This window comes from Prosopis cineraria, unplaced genomic scaffold (assembly GCF_029017545.1).
Source record: "Prosopis cineraria cultivar Desert tree isolate PC_DT_omini unplaced genomic scaffold, ASM2901754v1 PC2, whole genome shotgun sequence".
In the NCBI taxonomy this organism is placed as follows: Eukaryota; Viridiplantae; Streptophyta; class Magnoliopsida; order Fabales; family Fabaceae; genus Prosopis; species Prosopis cineraria.
This window is the reverse complement of record NW_026555333.1, coordinates 37,494,357-37,514,497: the sequence shown is the minus strand read 5'-3', so window position 1 is coordinate 37,514,497 and position 20,141 is coordinate 37,494,357. Positions and strand designations below refer to the sequence as shown.

General features: G+C 27.2%; 1 long non-coding RNA gene across 5 annotated transcripts in view; it reads left to right on the top strand.

Moving 5' to 3' along the window:
- The window catches only part of LOC129298558 (uncharacterized), a 43,751-nt gene that overhangs the window by 10,894 nt on the left and 12,716 nt on the right, over positions 1 to 20,141 (top strand). The gene's annotated exons all lie outside the window — the stretch shown is intronic.

The following is a 20,141-nucleotide window of genomic DNA, read 5'->3' as shown; positions in this document are numbered from 1 at the left end:
ATACAAGATTTAGAATATTTATTTAATCAAGAAGAATTGATAAAAATATTACCAGAAGAAGTACACATAATATTAGAAAAAGAAAATCTTAAAGAAAGAAAGGTAAGATTAATAGAATTAGCAAAATCTTTAGAACAAAAAATATATGAAATGAAAAAAGATTGTTATGAACAATTAAGAGAATTAAAATATTATACAGAATGTTTAAAAAACCAAGTAAGTTTGATAAAATATAATACTTGTAGAATAATGGATGTATTAGGAATAAATCTAAAAACACAATTAGTAGATGAATGTTCACAAATAAACATGATAAAAATAATTGAAGATAATGTATCTGAAGAAAAAAAAAGAAAACAAGATATGCATGAAAATATGAAACAAACAAAAATAGAAATAGAAAAAATAAAGAAAGGACAAGAAATAATAAATAACAATACATGGGCTATATATGAACAAATTGAAAAATTAGAATTAGAAATTTATGATAAGATGAATGGGACCAATTATGCAATAAATAAAAAGATAAAAATAAAAGAAGAAATAGAATTAACGGAGCAAAAAGAATTAGACTTTGAAGAGAGTTGTAAGATTGCAAAAATAATGTTAGGAAATTATAATTATAAACTTAAAAAAAATAAATAAAAATAAAATTCAACAAAAACATGAATATAAATATGGCCAAAACACTAGAAGAAGAAGACATAAGTGAAATAGATGAACAGGAATTACAACAATTAGAAGAATTAATGGAAATTGAGGAAAAAGAAAAATTAAAAGAATTAAATTATAATTAAATTAAAAGAGAATAAATTATAAAAAAATATAAAAAAAATGTAAATGTTATAATTGTGGAGAAATAGGGTATATATCACCAAATTGTTCCAAGGATAAAAATAAGAAAATTATAAAAATATTACAAGAAGCTTATGAAAACAATTTAGAACTTATAAAATATGATGAAAATTTATTAGAAATAGAAAGTGAAATAGAACAATCAAATATAGAAATATATAAGTTAAAGATAATAAGTGAAATTGAAACTAAAAATAGTGAAACAAAAAAGGAAATTGAAATTTGTTATATGTATATGATAAATAAAATAGAAGATAAGGCTGAAAATAATAATTAAAATGAATATGATAAATATGAAGAAGTTATAAATGCAGAAGAAAGAATAATTCAAAAGAAAAATAACTTTTAATCAAAAACATTCTTAAGCTTTTATTGTTGACGTCTTATACTGGAAGTCTTCATCATTAGCAATGTCTTTCTTTTCTTCTTCATACTGAAAAGGCTTCCTTGTTGTTGCAAATTTTATAAGATTAATTGGAGGGTAAAATTTTTCTAGAGTTATTTCAGTTATTGTTGAATAACACCGAATATAAACTCAATATTGAGTTACAATTTCAAAATAATGTTTGGCAGCTTCTTGGATGGGAGTTGGAAGTTTAGATATTTCTAACATATCATTAATGGATATAGTGTATAAGGCCATAACTAAAAGAGTTTTTACAAGTTGCGGAGAGGTTCCTGGATATATAATGACTTTGTTGAAAGAATAATGAGAAACATATTTAATATTATTGGATCCGGGTAGAAGGAAATGATTAGTTCTATTGATGAGAAGTTTGAAATATTTATATTGTTTAGTGGTCTTGAATGATGAAGATACTGGGTTTGGACTTCTTCTAAAAAAGGTAGAAGAGAAGGACTAGTTTGAGGTGTTTGGACTTCTTCCTAGGCTTGTTTTACTATTTTAACAAATAGAGTTATTAGGCCTGATCTGGATGGATTGTGAGGTTGGAATTAAGTTTCTAATGTTTGAGTTAAAACATCAGTTACTTGTCTTTTTTGAGATAATGGTTCCTTAATTTTATATTTTAAGGAATCCACTCTATTTGTCAAAATATTCACCTTATTTGTGAGATGAGGCATTGGTCCAGATAGAGATTGAATACTTATATTTAATTGACTTGCAATAAGGCTCATTCATTTCAAGAATATTCACCTTCATAGTTACTTGTTCTAGTGGGGCCATTTCTCTCAGTGATCCTCCACTACTATTTGTCGTCATACTTGATTGTCCTTTATTTGACTGCATATGGATAAATAATTAACAACAAGATTATTTTTTCCTTTAATATTTTCAAAATCATAATAAGACATCGAATTGCCATTTTATTAAAATTTTATTGCATAATTGAGTTGTTTTTATTTCTTTATTTAACCAGTGTTTTATTTGAGTATTGTCAGTTCTTATAATGAATTTAGTATTGACTATAAATAATTTAAATTTTTGTACAGCTTTAACTATTACTAAAAATTCTTTCTAATTAAAATGATATCTAGTTTGAGATTCATTAAATTTTTCACTCACATATGGTTATTACTTCTTTATCTTTTTTGTTAATATGATATATTATTTACTGGGATTGTTAGTTTTGGTAAATCTTGGCATAATTTCTTTATTTGGTTTATTATCTTTTCTTTTTTTTATCCCATATCCAAATTATTTTTTTCTCCTACTAATTTACTTACTTTAACTATTAATTTAGATAAATTAGGAATATAATCTCGATTTACTAATCTTAAAAATGATTGTAATTCTTTTTTATTTTTTATTTTATCAAATTCTAATATCTTTTTATTAATATATTCTTATAATTTTATTCCATTATTAGTTATATATTGAGTTAAGAATTTTATTCTTTCTTTTCTTAATTCAGCTTTCTTAGGTGACATGTTTAATCCTTTTTCTTTTATTAAATTTATGAATTGTTCTAGTTGTTTTTCATGTTCTTCTTTATCTTTAGAAAATATTAAAATATCTATTTATGTTAAAACAAAGTCTTTTATTGGTAATAATAATTTTGTCACATATTCCTAAAATATACTCGGACTATTATGAAATTCCATAAGTAATACATTTCATTTATACAATCCTTCAGATGTACTAAAAGTAGTATATTTATTACTTTCTTCTTCTAACTTTATTTGAAAAAATCCTGAGTTACAATTAAATTTGGTAAATATATTTTTTTCCTCTTATTAGATTAAATAATAAGTCTATTTTTGGGATATATATATATTTCAAATAAACAAACCATAATGTGAACAACTAGTTATGTGCTACTACAGGGTTTGATCGATACTGATCGGGTCATAGTAGAACATGAAAGGTTCTCAGTCCTCTTTCATATTGAGATTAACAAGCCGAAAGTCTCTTAATCCTGACTATAGATCTTTTACAGAACCACTTCCTTCAGACCAGTACAGTATAGCCTTCCTTTATTTCTTATTGCTTATTGGAGGGGTAGCTATAGCAACACATAACTAGTAATCTCCCTTATAGGATCATTGCAGAAATCACAACTTTGTTAAGCATAAGATAATAATCCCCCTTTAATTTTCAAAAAGAAATTACTCAGACATACCTATTAATATTCAATACTTGTAAAATTTGAAATAATTGAAACAAATATTTTTATTGATGGTAAGAAAGAAATTAGAGAATTTTGAATCTCAGATTGCAAGAGAGAATTGAAAGTAGAATACTTGATTGAAATTTACAGGGCTTTATATAGAGTTGGCATATCGACCTTAGTTACATGACCATGGTTGATTGATGATAAAAAGTAATCCTAATAATTAAAATCTACTTTTGACTAAATAGAAAAGTAAATAAATAATTACAATGATTACAAGTGACAAATTATTTTTCAGCTTTTTTTTGACTTTTGTTTTTCACTTTGTCTACCACCTTACTTTTCTTCAAGAGTTGGCAATTACTTTTGTCTTGTCAGCTACTTTTCTGCCATCTTCTTGTCCTTACATGTCAGTGAGACCAATCCAGAATATTCATGTTGATAGAAGGATCTTTATAGTCTTTATCAGCTTGTCTTTTTTCTTCACAATACTTGTATTTGTGAATTGCATATTCAGATAATACTTAACATATTTTCCTTTTAGTCCCTTCATCATTTTCCATTTGATTATTTTTTAGTCTTTCATATCAATTATTAAAATTTTTGGAGTTCTTGCTATTTCTTCCTATTAAAAATATACATGTAGTGGGTCCAGTGAAATATGTCCACTGAGCTTCATTTGCAGTTGTTGTTCTATTAAGTTTTTGAAAAATAATCTTTACTTAAACAAAAATAAAAAAGAAGCTGAAAGATAATTTGTCACTTGTAATCATTGTAATTATTTCTTTACTTTTTATTTAGTCAAAAGTAGATTTTAATTATTAAGGTTACTTTTTATCATCCATTAACCATGGTCACGTAAATAGGGTTGGTATGCCAACTCTATATAAAGTCCTGTAAGTTTTAGTCAAGTATTCTGCTTTTAATTCTCTCTTGCAATCTGAGATTCAAAATTCTCTGATATCTTTTTTACCATTAATAAAAGTATTTGTTTCAATTATTTCAACCTTTACAAGTATTGAAGATTAACAGGCATGTCTAAGTAATTTCTTTTTGGAGATTAAGGGGGAATTATTATATGATGCTTAACAAAGTTTTGATTTCTGCAATGATCCTATAAGGGAGATTACTGGTTATGTGTTGTTATGGGTACGTCTCCAGTCGAAAATAAGGAAGGCTGTGTTGTGCTGGTTTGAAGAAAATAGTTCTGTAAATGGTCTATAGCCAGGATTAAGAGACTTTGGCTTGTTAGTCTCAGTATGAAAGAGGACTGAGAATCTTTTATGTTCTGCTATGACCTGAATCAGCATCGGTCAAATTCTATAGTAGCACATAGCCAACTGTTCACATTATGGTATTAAAGTATGAGGTCATGATAATGTTAAGAGAAAGATAACATGAGCTTCTTAATCTCTAAAGTTTATTGTTGTTAATTTACTCAGTTTCTTGCTTTTTTTGCTATCCTTATTTGTTTTCTTGCATTAGAAATTATTTGTTGTATTGATAATAGTTTGGCTGATAGTACTGCAATTGGATAAATAATTGTTTGAGATTATTGAAATTGAAAAAATAGTTAAAAATTATATAATGAATATAATAAAAATAATAAAACCTAAAATGTATGAAGTAGAACAAATAAACTTCCAAAAAGTTTTTATTTACAAGTACAAAATTTATCATGTATCTTAGTATCTTTCTTATCAGGAGGAGAAGGAGTTAACATAAGTAATCAAGCAAATTGAACAAATATGTTTTTAATGAAACAATTAGGTTCTTATATAAATGAGAATATAAGTAATTTAGAACATTTATTTAATGAAAAAAAAATAATAAAAATGTTATCAGAAGAAGTACAAATAATACTAAAAAAAGAAAATCCTAAAGAAAGATTAATAAAACTTAAAGAATATGCTAAACTTTTAGAACAAAAGGTATATGAACTAAAAAAGGATTGTAATAAACAATTAAAAGAAATAAACTATGATATAGAACAATTAATAAATGAACAAAGTTTAAGAAAACATAATATTTATAGAATAATGGAAAGTCTTAGGAATAAATTCTCATAATAGTATAGAAGAAGAATGGTCACAAGTAAATATGATGAGAATAGTTGAAGATAATTATATGACTGAAAAAAAAGAAAACAAGATATGCATGAAAATATAAAACAAGCTAGAATAGAAACAGAAAAATTAAGAAAAGGACAATAAATAATAAATAATAAGATATGGTTTATACATGTATAAATAGAAAACTTAGAATTAGAAATATTTGATAAAGAAAATGGAACAAATTATGCAAAAAAAGAAAAAAGAAATAAAACAAATACTAGAATTAGAAATAGAAAGAAAATTAAAAGGAGAAAATGAAATAAATGAAGAGGAATTTGAAAAAGCTAATAGAGCTGCAGAAATAATGTTAGAAAATTATAATTATAAACCCATAAAGAAAATACAGCAAAAATCACAGCAAAATATAGACATAAATATGGCTAAAGGAATAGATGAATTAGAAGATGATGAACTACGTCAATGAGAAGAATTAAAAATGGAATTAGAAAAATTATTGAAAAATGAAGATAAGAATTAGAAAATATAAAACAAGAATATAAACATTTTGATAAATAATAACTATGATGAAGCTTTTATAAATATGCAGAATACAAATTTACAAATAGTAATCCATGAACAACAACCCTATGGAATGCCTCAAGATTTTAGACCACCAAATTTGGATGGCCCATCCTACAAAAACAAAAATGTAGAGTCAAGTAGAATATCAGAAGAACCAAGAGATGAAAGAATGTTAGAATAAGATGAACGAGAAGTAAGTTATGAAATTGATTTTATAAAACAAAATAAAATAGATTGCAATAATATACCTTTTTCAACTACTTTTAATATACTAAAAAATAATGAATTTATACCAACACCACTAGCACAATATGAAAATAAACAAATATCAAATTCAAGAATATGGTTAGACTTAGATTGTAATTTGGATAATAATAAAATAATAGAAGAATGAGGAAAAGCAACATTAATAGCATTAGTGGGAAAAAATATAGATATACAAATTGCAACTATGTTAATAGAAACAACATTCTTAGAAAATGTACAAAATTGGTGGGGAAGTAAACCTCAAGAATTTAGAGAAAAATTTAGGAAACCTAATAATAGAAGGGACTACTATGCTATGATTATAGAAAAATACTAAAAAATATTAAGGAATGAATTTGTAGGATTAACACAAGATATAAATGAAATAAGTAAACAAAAAGATGCTATAAAAATATTACATGAAATAAAATTATGTTCATTAGAGCTAGAATATTTAAATGCTTTTATATGTGATATAAAAAAAATTACTATGAAGCAAGATTAGGAGACTTAAAAGAACAAAGATTTTATTTAGATTTATTTTATAAAAAACTACCAAAATTATTATCAGATACAATATTAAAAAATTATTATAATACTTACCAAGTAACTTCATTTGGAGATGAAATTATAGATGATTTAAATCAAGGACCAAAAATGTATTAAATAAAGTAGACACAATGGAAAAAGAGAATTATTTTTAAAAAAATATATAGCTGATAAATGTAGAACTGTATGGAGAAATATGAAATATTATAAAACAAATAAAACAATTCTAAGATGTGGAGAATTAATAAAAAGACATAAATGGGGATGCAAAACAGAAAAACATGAAAAAAGAAAGAAAAGAAAATTAAAAATAAAATTTAGAAAATATCCAAAAGATAAATATTATAGGAAATATAGGAAATGTAAATTAAGAAAATTCTTTAAAAAAAAAGGAAAGAGAAAAATAAATTATAATAAAAAAATCTTAGAAATGTAAATGTTATAATTGTGGAGAACTGGGGCATATATCACTTAACCGCCCGAGTAAAATAGACAAAAAAATTATAAAAATAATGGAAGAAGCTCATAAAGAAGACTTAAAACCTATAGGATATGATAAAAAATTAATTAAAATAGAAAATGAATTAAATAAATTAGATACAAAAATTTATAAACTAAAAATAATTAGTGAAAGTGAAACTAAAAATAATGAATCTAAAGAAGAAATAAGTTATATGTATATAATGAGTAGGTTAGAAGATGAACTTAAAAGTAGTAATCAAAATTAATATGATGATTATAAAGAAGTTATAGAAGCTGAACAAGGAATTGTTTAAAAAAGAATGACTTTTAATAAAAAAAATATGAAAAATAAGAGATATAAAATTAAATTTAAAACCTGAAGAATTAAAAAATAAAATTTTTATGAACAAAGTATGAAAACTTGTAAAATCTAAAAACAAGAAAAATATTTATGTGTAGTTTTAGAAAAGAAACACCATACAAAATCAACTCTAACCGAAGAAGTATTAAAAATATCATTAATAAGTAAAGCTTTAATAGATGCAGAAATTAATAAATTACCATTTAAAGATGAAGTAACTGAAATATATATTACAGGTGTACAATTATTAGTAAAAACTTATTTCAAAAAGGAAGAAATACACCTATAGAATTATTAATGATTTATGGAAGAATAATAAGTAGTGTTGAAAATAGTATTTTAGAAATATTAGCAAGAAATTTAATGTATTAAAAATTAAAATTTACAATAAATACTAATTTTTATATTTTAAGAGCTGATGAAAATATGAATAAAATTTTGTTAATATATCATAAATTAGGAGGAATAAAATTATTATCAGGATCGAGAACAATAAGCATAATAGCTATGATAGGATTAGTATTTATAAATGAACATAAAATTTATAAAAGGAATAAATGAAAATTAATAATAGATAAACATTTTATGCTAGAATTACAAGAAGTAAAATTAGATCCAACAAGAATAACAATACCTGAACAATTAAGATTAAAATTGGATAATACTATAGGATATCATAAAAATGAAAATAATTCAAGAAGATTATTGACAAATGACATTATAGGATAAAGATCATTAAGAATTAGTACCCCAACATTAAGTATTAATATAAATCAACCTACAAGAAGAAGTTTAAGTCTAGAACAAAGACCTAGCACAAGTAAAGGAATATCTAGAGAAGAAAGACTATTACTTAGATCTAGAAGTAAATGACCTATAACCTCAAATTTAGAATCATTAAGACTTAAAACATCAAGAGAAAATAATAATTATATATTAATAGAAGTAAAAAAAGAATTAAATTGGATAGACGTAATGACTTTATAGACCTAAAAAAAGAAAAAAGTACAACACAATTAAGTTTAACAAATAATAACTTAGAAATAACTAATGAAGGAAACAGAACAATTTCATCAACAAAAATAAATAATAGGGATGTCATAAGTGTAAAATTTTGGATAATAGATGATAATAATGACCAGAGTAAAATAATTTTAGAAAAAGATTTTTTAGAACAAGTTAAACTATGGAGAATACAAAAAGAAAGAATTATAATAAATATTAATCACCAAATAATAGTAATTCCAAAAATGAAATTGATATGACAAAGCTATATTACATATTGATAAAATTTAATTATAAAAAATATAGATTAAGAAAATATCATGCCTTAGTAGACATTGGAGCAAAAGCAAATGTATTACTTGACAAATTATGGAAAAAGAAAAAATATAATATAAATAATGCAAGGGGCAGGAAAAGAAATTAATTGTATAGAATTAGAAGTAAGAGATGTTATGGTTCACATAAGAGGATATAAATTTAAAATAAAAAAATTTAATCAATATAATGATAATTCATGTGATGTAATATTAGGAATAGATTTTATAGAACAATATTATCCCTTACATATATTTGAAAAAGCAATAATATTAACACTACCTTGTAATCATCAAGTTTGGAGAATAAGAGTAAGCAAATTATATAGTAGAAAAGATGAAAAAATTCAAAAGAAAATAGAAGAATATGAAGTATAAATTTTACCGAATAAAAAATTTTTACATAATAATGAAGTCAAAAATTTAGTAAAAATGTTAAATATCGCAAAAGAAGTAAAAAGAAAAACAATTGAAGAAAGACTATTGAAAAACTATAGTGATAATCCTTTAGTTTGTTGGGAAAAATCTAGATTTTTAGCAAAAATAGAATTAAAAATTAATAGTAAAGAAATAAATTGTAAACCTTATCTTTAGATTGAAAGTAATAAAAAAGAATTTGTAATGCATATAAATGAAATAAAATAAAATAATTTAATAAGAGAAAATAGATCTGAATATTTATCACCTGATAAACTATAAAAAGTTAAATGAATTGGCAATAAGAAATAGATACCCAATTCCTAAAATAGATTTATTATTCAATCTAATAAGAGGAAAAAATATATTCTGTAAATTTGATTGTAAATTTAAATTTTTTCAAATAAAATTAGAAGAAAGTAAAAAAATATACTGCTTTTAGTATATCAGAAGGATTATATGAATTAGATGTATTACCTATAGAATTTCATAATAACCCTAGTATATTTTAAGAATATGTGACAAAATTATTATTACCAATAAAAATTTTTAGTGTAATATATATAGATGATATTTTAATATTTTTGAAAGATAAAGAAGAACATGAAAAATATTTAGAAGAATTTATAACATTAATAGAAGAAAAGGATTAAATATATCACCTAAAAAAGTTAAATTAAGAAAAGAAAGGATAGGATTTTTAGGATAATATATAACTAATAATGGAATAGAATTACAAAAACATATTAACAAAAGATATTAGAGTTTGATGAAATAAAAAATAAGAAAGAATTTCAATCATTCTTAGGACTAGCAAATCAAGCTAAAAATTATATTCTAAACTTATCAAAACTAACAACTAAAATAATGAACATACATTTGATAAATAAAATTATATTTTGAATTTTATATTTCATATAGATATAAATATTTATCAAATAAATATTTAATATATATATATATATATATAATTCATTCACTCTAGATAAAGCATTGAATTTAGACACATTCTAGATTTAATGAACTTAAGCATTATAGTTCGAGTTGCATTGTTCTAATGTGTGACCTTATAGGCCCATATAAAGTTAGTAGTAGGCTAATTACGCTACTAGCCCACAAGTGACAAGTAACATCTAGCAAGACATTGCAGCTATGCAATTCATATGGGGATCGATGATCTGATGTAACTATTATATAATTGTATTATATCCTTTTTGTCATGTGATATTTTGGTCAAGTTTGAAATATGAAATTGTCATTATCCTTTACTTAATCATTACTTTTTTGATCTTTGAGTGGATTGACTATAACAATAAAAAAATCATTTCCATTGTAGTATGGTCATATATTTTTTCAGTCTTACTTATCAAGGGACTAGGTAATATTTCTTAATTAATATGAGGAATGAATTCTATCTTGACTCATTCTTTTTCATAAATATCACTAAACTCAATCATAACCTTTATGATCACCCAATCAAAGGTGACTTTTAACTAGGTCAAAGTTTAGTGGTCAACATATAAGAATCCATAATAATCTCAGGTCAAAGGGCTTAGTGATTTAATTACATGTGAGATAAGCTTATGACTTATACCATGCAGCTTTCTCATAGCAGGTTGGTCTAGCACCTTATACTCTTTCAAGTGCCTATGGTTTTAATTTATATCTCTATAATTAATTAAAGTCATATTAGTCTCGTTTCATCTATAATCCCTCATAGATGACCGACCATAGATATTTATGATAATCACTATAATTTGTATAAGAATACAGTTATCATAGTGAACATGCAATTAATATGATAATAAAAGAGAAACTCATTAAATAATAATGTGCATAATATAATGATTGTCTTAGGGCACAATTTCCAACATTCACAAGTATGCATATAGATTTAAGATGATTTAGCATAAATCTCTTTCAAAACCTCATATATGAAAACATATAAATTTCAACTTCACATAAGATTTATAAAGTCAAATCATTTATACTAATAATACACTTATTTCAAAACAATAATGGCGGTAATTTTTGTAATTCCATACAACCATTCAAACACAAATAATAAGTTTAGATTATTCAGTTATCTTAACCCTTTTGTCACTAAAAGGGTTATCATGATCAAATATTATCTCCACAAGTATCCATTGGCATAATAATGCTCGATCAATATTTAATCTAAAAGACTAAACAATAATCATCAATTTAATTAATCCCTTTTTAGTCTAATTTGGGTACTAACCATACCCAAGTTTTTACTTTAACATCATTAACACTTCCAACACACTCTATTAGTTTCATATAGCACCTAAACACTTAGATAAACACTAATTTTCACCCATATTGCTCCTAATGTCTCAAATTTCATTTAGGATTCATTCAATCCTTAACCAAAAATTTTAAACCATTACAAAATCCATAAACCTAAGTTTAGAAGCTTGACTTAACTCCCTAAGGGCCCAATTAAGCTAATGAATTTGGTCAAAACCTAAGGGAAACCAAAATCAAGCCCCACACTACCTAAATCTATGAAAAATTTGCATAAATGAGAAGGGAGAAGGAGAGAGGAAGCTTACCCAAGAATGATTCTTGCTCAAAACACCTCCAAATTGCTTCTAAAGTCAAACCCTAGTAGACCTCAAGCCTTCACCATCGCCTCTCTCATATTTGCTTTTCTCTTTCTTTTATTTTCCTTGCATGCAACCAATCTGATATATTCAAATTTTTGTCCATCCATCATCAACATGTTTTGGGCCCTCTGTGCCATAGTTTGCTCAAATTTCAATTTAACCCTCTTCTAAAGCTATCCAACTATCCAAAAACCATATTATTCATATAAAAATATCATTAATTGATTAATCACTTAATTTTATCAATTTACCCTTTAAACACTTAAAACTTTAAAAGTTAAAAAAACTAAGGATGCTGCACTAGCCATGGAGTGGATTGACCATTATAGATCTAGGGATCCTTATGTATCTCTATCTGGAGATAATATTGATTTGGGTATGGTCTCTCAACGCCATTCTTAGGAAAATATCACTATTGTAGGATCCTCAACCCCTTATTACATTAACCCATGGATCTTTAAGTGTAATGATACAACTCCCACTCATGGATTATGGTTAGATTTTTCTTGATGCATAGGTTCCTCAAAAAGGTAAGTGCAGAGCATACTCGAATCTTTATATGATAGAAGTAAGATACTTTTGAGTGAAACTTTCAAGAGAGATGAGAAGATTTAAGAGATATATGAGGAAAATATATTAATTCTTATTTTTTAATGAATAGTGCTTATAGACTCTTCCTTAAACACAACCCAAGCTTCCTTTTATAAATGAAGGGAGGACAAAGATGACACCTATAGAAAGATTACATATGATACATATTTGTTGCTTTTTCAAAAGTAAAAGCAAACATACCTGTAAGTTTTCTAAAAATAAAGGAGACTTGACTAAAGTTAAAACTACTTTTGACAAAAGCTAAAGTAATTTTTAATAGATGCAAAAAGAAAAAATTGTTTTCTTAAAATGATTTGATAAAGTAAAAGCATATTCCCATACATGATAGAAGATGAGGCTTCATTACTTCAAATGTATGTAGATATACTCCTTTTCCTATTATGCTTTTATGTCTTGTTCTTTAGATTGTTCTAGAGTGAAAGAATTTCTTACTTTAGGAAATTGTAATCTCATAATGATCTTGGCTTTGAGATAGGTGAGCCTCATTAGTTTTGGAAGCTTCTTCCATCCATGTAGAATATCCTTGCTTCAGAGCAATATCTCCTATTGAGGGAGATGAATCTCTAAGGTTGGAGGATCATCTAGTGTGATAGGATGAAGTGGAATTAGACTAAGTAAAGTATACTTAAGATTTGGTTTTGTACTTGTAAAATAAACTTCTTTTTCATGTGATGGCTAATCAGGAAAAGATTTCCATAGACTTGTTAACGATATAGAGATTTTTATGTTGATACAAGTTTTAAGAGCAGTGGACAACAAAAATGAAGTAGGTGTTTTGCTTGTGCAAAGGTAATTTCCACAAACTAAAAGTTTCATTCACTTGGTAAAGTTCCTTATGCCATCAAGATAGTTCTAGAGAATGATCCTTCATTATCTCTAGGGCTGGAGGATCATTTAGTATGACAGGATGAAATGAAATTGGACTAAGTGAAGTATGCTTAAGATTTAGATTTTGTGCCTATAAAATAAACTTCTTTTTCATGTGATGGCAGCCAAATGGGAGAAGATTTTCATAGACTTATTAATGATATAGAGATTCCTATGTTGGTACAAGTTTTAAGGGTGGTGGACAATAAAAATGGAGTAGCTCCTTTGCTTGTGTAAAGGTAATTTCTACAAGTTAAAAGTTTCATTCACTTAGTAGTAAAGTTCCTTATGCCATCAAGGTAGTGGTGAAAATCACTCAAGGTAGCTCTAGAGAATGATCCTTTTGGATAATAGATGTATTGGTAAATGGATAAAGGTGGAATAGTAAATACAGATACATACAAGGTTGAGAGTGACCATCTGTACCACATGGCTAGGTATGGGGGTCTGAACATGCTCCTTTAACTAATAGACTTTAAGAATAGATATGGGATTGTAATTAGGAGGGAAAACTAATTTTATAAGCATGATGTTAAGGATAAAGAGAGATTGGTGATGGGAAGGTGTTATGAGCTGAATCCTTTTTTGAGGTCTGGTCAAGTAATATGTAATAGTGTTATGGCTTTCCTTTGTTTTAAAGTGTGATTTTATAGTAAGAAAATCAATCTTTCCATTGTAGGATTTGAGCTTTAAGGAGTATTTTTTTATTCTGATCAAGGATTTTTGAAAATGACATGTTGTCTATTTCTATTATAAAATGGCAGAGGTTGAGATGAAAATTTAATTTCTCTATATCATGCTTGATTACTAGGACTTTTTTGTAGGCTATATGATAATATTTTTTAGAACTTTTAAATTCTTCACTAGTATGATCACAATAATATCTTTTCTCATTTTCTTCTTCAATTAGTACAGCTCCCCAAAAATCATTACTTGCATCAGTCTGTAATATTCTTCCCTTTATTAGGGATTTTGAATGGTAGAGGATGTTGTGATATCTTCTTTAGATACTTGACAATTATAGTTTGATTGATTCCCCATGGTAGTGAATTTTGTTTGTAGTAGCTTAGACAGCTAGCTAGTATGATTAGACATATGAAGAATAAAGTCCCTAATATAGTTCAATATCCCTTAGAATTGTTGAATTGAGTTAGATAATTTTCCATATGGAAAATTTAATAATTCCTGAGCAATATTTGGGTTAGACTGGTATTGTTCATCTTGGATAATCATACCCAAGAATTCTACTTGGATTTCACCTATGTGACCTTTTTAAGCCGAGAGCATAATCCTATATGTTTGGATTATTTTAAGGAATTGAGCTAGAAGGTCTTTGTGCTTTTGTTTAGTCTCTAAGAATACAACATATCATTAATATAGATTAGAGTACTATTGATGATGGGCTCAAATATTGGGATCATAGCCTTTTGGAATAGTGATGGGCAGTTTTAAGTCTAAACGACATGACTATCCATTAGCATTGGGCATTAGGGATGTAAAAGCAGTATTGTATCAATTTGGTGGGTCAATTCCCAGTTGGAGAATCCTACTTTAAGATTGAATTTGAGAAAACTTTAGCTTGCTTTGGATGCACTAATTGAATATTGATTTTAGGTAGAGGAAAATTATTATCTTGAAGAAAACCATTAAAAGGCTTATTACAAATAACTATCATCTTTTTTTCTCTCTGTTTTTCTGTTCTCTTTTCAACATAGAATGCTTGGCAAGCCCAATCTATGAAAAACCCAATATGAATTGGTTGATTCTATGAGCTTTGTTTGAGCAAAGCTACATACTCTTCCTGTGCTAGAACAAGATCTTTTAGGGTGAGACATTTTTGTGGGATTAATTCTTCTTAAATAGAAGTTCAGCAAAGAACTCTTTATTTTTTTCACAGAGGAAATGAATATTAAAACTGATCATGACTTTCACAACAAAGTTGAAAGAGTAAATTGCTTCCCAAACAATACATCCAGGGAAAAATCTCACCAATTTTTCTTTTAGTAATAAGATTTATCTTGAAGAGTTTCCTAGTGAAATACTCATTATGTGAAACCCATTCTTCTTCAGGAAGGGATATAAGGTTTTATGAAACTTTTGTTGGAACTAATGTTAATGAAAACAATAGCTAAATAGGTTTATCATATTTGTTGGGAAGAATTTAAAGTTTTATGTTGGGCTGAGGAGTCGTAGTATGATAAAAAGACTTTATTAGCCCTAGATTAATTGCAAGGCTATTCATCATCAGAGAAATCATAATCTTTTGATACGAGAAGGGCATACTCATCTTTTTCATATTGTTCATCAAGAACAAATTCAATTTCTTCATTGTCACCAAGATAAACAACGCTCTTGAAGGATTGAAGAGCTTTATGTCCTTCTTAGACTTAGGACATTTCTTGGCAAAATGATATTTTTGTCCACAGAGAAAACATCAATATAGATTTTTTGACTTTGAGGTCTTCTTCTTCTTATTAAAATCCTTTTGACACTTGTATTTGTAGATGTGAAGTTTCTTTTTGCAAGAACATTAATCATGGTCCTTGCATTTAATATTTAAGTAAGACTTCTTACAAGTTCTTCCTTTAAGAATTTTGACTTGCAGAATCTTTGCTATTCACAAAGTTTATTTAAAGTAGAAAGAGCTAGCATTGATGGCTTTATGCAATTCTGATTGTAATTCATTTTGGTATTGAAAAAATGAACGTATATCTAAGGTTCCCATCATTGTAGCCATTCAACATGTAGTACCTTGTTAGACATTTATTGAAAATGCTTTTGTAGATCTCTTTGATCTAATAAGTAACACTTCGTCTCAAAGAATTCCTATCTGCTTCATTTATCAATAAGATTGTGCTGCTTGCATTTTTTAGGTACTCATTTAGGTTGTAGACATTGCTATGGAGTTATGATATTCTACATGAATGAAACAAGCTTTCTTAACTTATGAGGCTTATTGAGACACTTCCTCCATAGATGAAACAAACCATCTCAAAGTCAAGATCCACATAAGAGATACTTCCTTTAGCAAGAGATTCTTTCACTCTAGAATAGTTTGAGGAGCAAGAGGACATAGAAGCATAATAGGAAAGGGAGAGCTTAGCATGACACTGTCAAAAAATAAAGTCAACATTCCAACTTATCATATGATCAAGAGTATATCTACAAGCATATGAAGTAATGAAGCCTTATCCTTTATCATGCGTCAGAATCTACTTTCACTTTTGTCAAAGCTTACTTTAACTTTTGACGTAGTTTTGGCTTTAGTTAAGTCCGCTTTACTTTTAGAAAAGTTAACAGGCATGTTTTCTTTTTCTTTTTCCTTTGGAAAATTAAGCATATAAGTATCAAAGATAATCTTTCTATGTATGTTATCTTTCTCCTCCCTTCATCTATAAAAGGGAGCTTGAGTTGTGTTGGACAGAATTTATAAGCATTGTCTACTAAGAAAATAAGAATAAGTGGCATGTTTTCCTAGGAACGTCACACTTGAAAAGACTCAGTGTATTTTTCTTATATCTCTCTCATCTAAATCCTCTCCTCTCTCTTGAAAGTTTGACCTTTGCCTCTTTAAGAAACCTGTACATTAGAAAAAATGTGACCACAATCCATGATTGTGAGGCATGTTACTATGTTTAGAGATTCATGGGCTATATTAAGGGCTTGGGGATCCTAAAGTGACCATGTTTGCCTAGGAGTGGCATTGAGAGGCTTTACCTGGGAGACACATAAGCATCTCTAGGTTTGTAGCATTTGACCGTCCCCATGGAATGAAAGCCTTATCTCATTAATAGACGGAATATATTATTGATAAAAATGAGTAAGATACTAGAATCTAGTTCTTTTAAACCAATCTGACTTTCTTCAACCTTTTTTTAGTAGAACCCCCTCTAACAAGATAAAAAATCTGGTAGCAGAAGATGCTCATATCCAAGATAGACCTTCTCTTCTTAGTCCTTACACCCCATAAAACCAACTCTTTTACTAGGGGTATTAGATCCCTAAACCCTAAATAATAAGTTGTCCAAACTTTTAAGCTTGAACAGTGTTGTCTTCAAGCTACCTTTATGGAGCAACATTAGAAATCTTAGGGATATATATATCTTCATGCTAGAATTGTTTGATTAATCCTAACTCTCTATGGGAAAAAAGGGATTCCTACAACTAGAATTGCCTAGCTAGACACTAGCTATACATGTACATTAATCCTTTGATAGGAACTTTGTTGACAACTAATGGGAGCGTGATCCTTACCATACCTATTGTCACCTTTCCTTAGAGGAGTAGGTCACCACCTTAAAGATGGTCTCCAACCTCTTGATCCACTTCTCAGCTTCTTTCTCCTTCAAGCTCCCATCAAAAGTCAAGAAAAGGACTTCTACACACAATCAATGTAAGCCCTAGAATTATCACCTACTATTGCTTAAGTCTACTTCTTGAAACCCCATACTGATCTGGCATACTCTCCTCGTATGCCTCTTTTGCTTATATGCTCTTCATGATTCCTCTCATTCACCACTATTTTACTACTTTGTCTCCATACCCTATTCCTCACCAGTGTCATGTTCTCTCACCATCTTCCACTTCTGCCTAATGTCCATTATCATCTCTCGCAATATGAGGGCATCATTACCTTATGGTTTCTACCTCTTAGGCACCAACTCCTCTTGCATTTGTAACATTTACATTCATACATATGCTTTACCATTCTCTCCTCTTAAGGATGGAAACCTCCATAGAGAGGGTTAGCACACAATTTATTATATAATGAATGTTTTAAAGAAAAAACATATTTAAAAAAAATGAAAACCTGTTTTATTTTTTATCACTGAAAAGTATAAGCTCTTTGCCCATAATACCCTGGTACCCTCAAAACATTCATATCCTTTCGCCACCTTTGAAGGGAGTATTTTCTTTATTGGTCTAAAGATATGGAACCATTTTGAAAAATTATTTGAGAAATCCCAATTGAACTAGAAAAACTAAAAATGTGCATAACTCTTTATAATATGAAATATTGAACCATGCAAAACTGGTCATTCTAAATTTAAGCCACCAAGTTGGATTTTTATGGAAAAACATTCTCCCTCATGTTGAATCGTAATGGAAATAGTCCTTCTTTTATATTTTTTCTATGAAATTCTAGCTCTATTTGAAGGTAAACTTTGTCTATTTGAAGGTTAATAATGACTTGTTGATATGTCTGTAATGATTCAAGAGATTGGGAAGCATAATCCTTAATGGTTGTGATTTTTGTCTTTTGAGGAGTTGATAGTTGTACTAGCTTTGGCTATTCCTTTATCTTTTGAATGTATGGCTTTTCCCATTTTGAAAAGAAGATTTTCCTTGCAACTCTTGTCAGAAAATTTGGTATAGAATTATTCAGAAAAACTGTATTTCAAAATCAAAATAGGATAAAATTGCTTGCCATCTTGTTTTTTTACATCATTTTGTAAAATATCTTTTGGAAACGCACAAAATGATAGTTAAAATTTCTTTTTTGATAGTGGAATATGTGACTATTTTTTATACTATTTTAAAGGCTTTTGACTTGTTGTTTTACTTTCTTCTATTTTTGTCATTTCATTTGTCCATTTTGGAGTGTTTTTCTGTAATCTTTTAAAAAGTATGGCTATTATCCTTATCTTTGGAAGGAAGTTTGCCATGTAATTTAGACATCCTAAAAATCTAACAATTCTCATTTAAGCTCATTCTATCTCCTCTTTTGGATTCAGATCCTATAATTTTACTAAATCAGATCATTTTTTTTTTGTTGCTACATATTTTAGTTTCTACCATTCCAAACACTTGGTTATATTTATTCCACCATTTGACTCGAAATCTTCTTATCAAATAATTTACTGTAGGAGAAGGTGGTGTTTCTCATATCCTTCCATCGCCTTCAGAGGCTTTTCATTTTCTTTAAAATTAGTTTTCACCTCTGGAGGGAGTTTTTTCTTTACTAGTCTAAAAATATGAAAGCATTTGAACTAGAAGGATTTAATCAAAATAATTGGTCACGATAATTTATGGATTTAGTACCTTGTGGATTTTTTATTTGGCTATAAAAATCTTCTTTTACTTAATGTTGAATCGTGACAGATTTTGAAGCTTATGAAATAAAATCTATAGAAATAGAGTTGGTTTAGTAAAATTATAGGATTTGAATCCTAGAAAAGGAGAATAGAAGATGAAAAAAACAAGTTAAGAATAGTCAAATTTCTATAGGATCATAAATAACTTTAGTAAATTTACAAGAAATACTAACAAACTAATAAAGAAATTTTGATTTTTTTTCATATGTAACAAAAACCATAGAAAGACTATATTTATATGATACCAGAAGCAATTATAAGAAAATATGAATACATATAAGAATGAAATAATTAGAAGTAAAACTTAATTTAAGATTAGGACTAATCTATTATGATTCTTATTTTCTGAATTATTTTTAATTATGAAGAAAGGAGTCACAATACTGAAACCTCAGTTATAATCCAACAAAGAATAAAGCATAGTGAAATCCATATACCCAACCCAAAATTAGGAAATTGACCTTATAATAAAGAAAATTTAAAAAAAAAAATTTAAGTTGATCTACCTCTTGTTGGATA